The sequence below is a fragment of the Amborella trichopoda genome, chromosome 11 (genome assembly GCF_054954075.1).
Source record: "Amborella trichopoda isolate Santa Cruz 75 chromosome 11, AtrichopodaSantaCruz75HAP2 v2.0, whole genome shotgun sequence".
NCBI classification, from domain to species: Eukaryota; Viridiplantae; Streptophyta; class Magnoliopsida; order Amborellales; family Amborellaceae; genus Amborella; species Amborella trichopoda.
In genome coordinates this window covers 31695-33335 of record NC_142346.1, presented here as the reverse complement: position 1 = coordinate 33335, position 1641 = coordinate 31695, and the positions used below count along the sequence as shown (strand labels likewise).

General features: G+C 33.3%; 1 long non-coding RNA gene across 1 annotated transcript; it reads right to left on the bottom strand.

Annotated features, from left to right (window-relative positions):
• Nucleotides 1–232: 232 nt before the first annotated feature.
• Nucleotides 233–1193, bottom strand: LOC110007860 (uncharacterized). Its single transcript, XR_002282138.2, has 3 exons — nt 1066–1193; nt 722–764; nt 233–333 (listed from the first exon to the last, which is right to left on the bottom strand). It is a non-coding gene; the product is annotated as an uncharacterized LOC110007860 (long non-coding RNA).
• Between the last annotated feature and the right edge of the window lie 448 nt (nt 1194–1641).

Below are 1641 nucleotides of genomic sequence, written 5' to 3'. Positions count from 1 at the left end.
AGAGAGAAAGCAAGAGCAAACGAAGGATAGATTAGAAAGAGAAAGGGCATTAGGGGCTTCTTACTGGTGATGAGAGAGAGAGAGAGAGCAACGAAAGGATAGCTTAGATGGAAAAAGGGCAACTACAAGCAAAAGGAACTTATCTTCCAAAACCAAATTTTTAATAAAAGAATGAAAGCAAAAGAAAACGCATATAAAGTTTTTGCATCCACCTTAGTCATCAAGATCTTGAGTTTCAAATCGTAGCAAGTCTAGAGATTCTTCTTCCTCCTTTCAACTCATTTGAATTCCCATAAGCTTGAGTCTGACTTTTGTAAGATATAGCGTCCCTCCCTGCAAAACAAAAAAAATGCTAATCATAAGCACTTAAAAGCATAAATGAGCAAGATAATCAATTAAAAATTTAAGCATTTGAGATCCGAAATTATCTCTGACAGCTACGCGTTCCACTTGGGGCGGGGGGCGGGGGAGAGAGAAAAAAATTCCACTAGAAACCACAATATAAGGCCTAGAAACACAATTCAATTCCCTAAACCCTATAAGAACTTTAGAATTTCCAAAAGATGGCATTTCCATTAAAAAAATACATATACCAAAAACAAAAAAGGAAAAGAAAATAAAACACAAGAGAAGCCTTGGAAGCATAACTTCAACAATACATATCCTAAAAACATACCAAAACATCCAAATCCAAACACACAGGAAAATCATAGAGTATTACCAATATGAAGAATCATATGAAGAACTCTTCTCATTCTCATTTTCTGTTTCAATTTAGCACAATATCAGAAGAAGAAGATAAAAGGAGAAAAAACAGTAAGAAGTATTACCAATAGCCTCTTATAACAACATCTCTCTCTCTAAAGTGGGTCAAATCATTGGTGAAAAGAAAATCGAAAGGGACATGAAGTTGGGAATGTTATGACAATCCATGCGTCTCTTAAAACTAAGAAATCAAGTTGTGACAGTTGAATTTAGAGGAAATGCAGAGCAAATTCAAAGTAAATTAATACAAAGATGAGAGAAAAATAAGAGAAACAAAGGTTATTGAACCATTTTGCTTACGGGGTAAGTTAACGTGTGACGACATCCTGAGGCAACGAATAAATTGCTTTTTTTCCAATATCTCCCTTTCGACCCAAAGATTCTTGGAACAAATGTTTGAAAAATCCAGAAACCAGAAAACAAATCTTAGAGAGAAAAACTAAATAGAGATAGAGAACTTTTAATGGTATTTTTTGTTGAATCAAGATTTTAAATTTACTCCTATTGTAACTTTACTTTTCTTTAAACCAATTTTGAATAATATTAAATAAATAAATAATAAAGTTATAAGGAATAAGTATTTTTTAGAAAAGATAAAATACGAATTTATATCAATCCTATTAAAAAAGCAATTTTTTGAATATCTTTTAAAAAACTCAGGATTCTTAACGGATTTAAAAAAAGCAGATATTTATTTAAAAAATCATGTTTTGAACGGAGACTTAGCAACTATGATATTTGCATAATAGCTAAATCAAATGTTGAGTTTCATTGACCTGAGCCGAGCCGAGCCGAGCCGAGCCGATGTTAGCCGCAACGAGCCGATATTAGCTAGTCGAGCCATTGTTAGCCAAGTCGAGCCGACGTTAGCTGAGC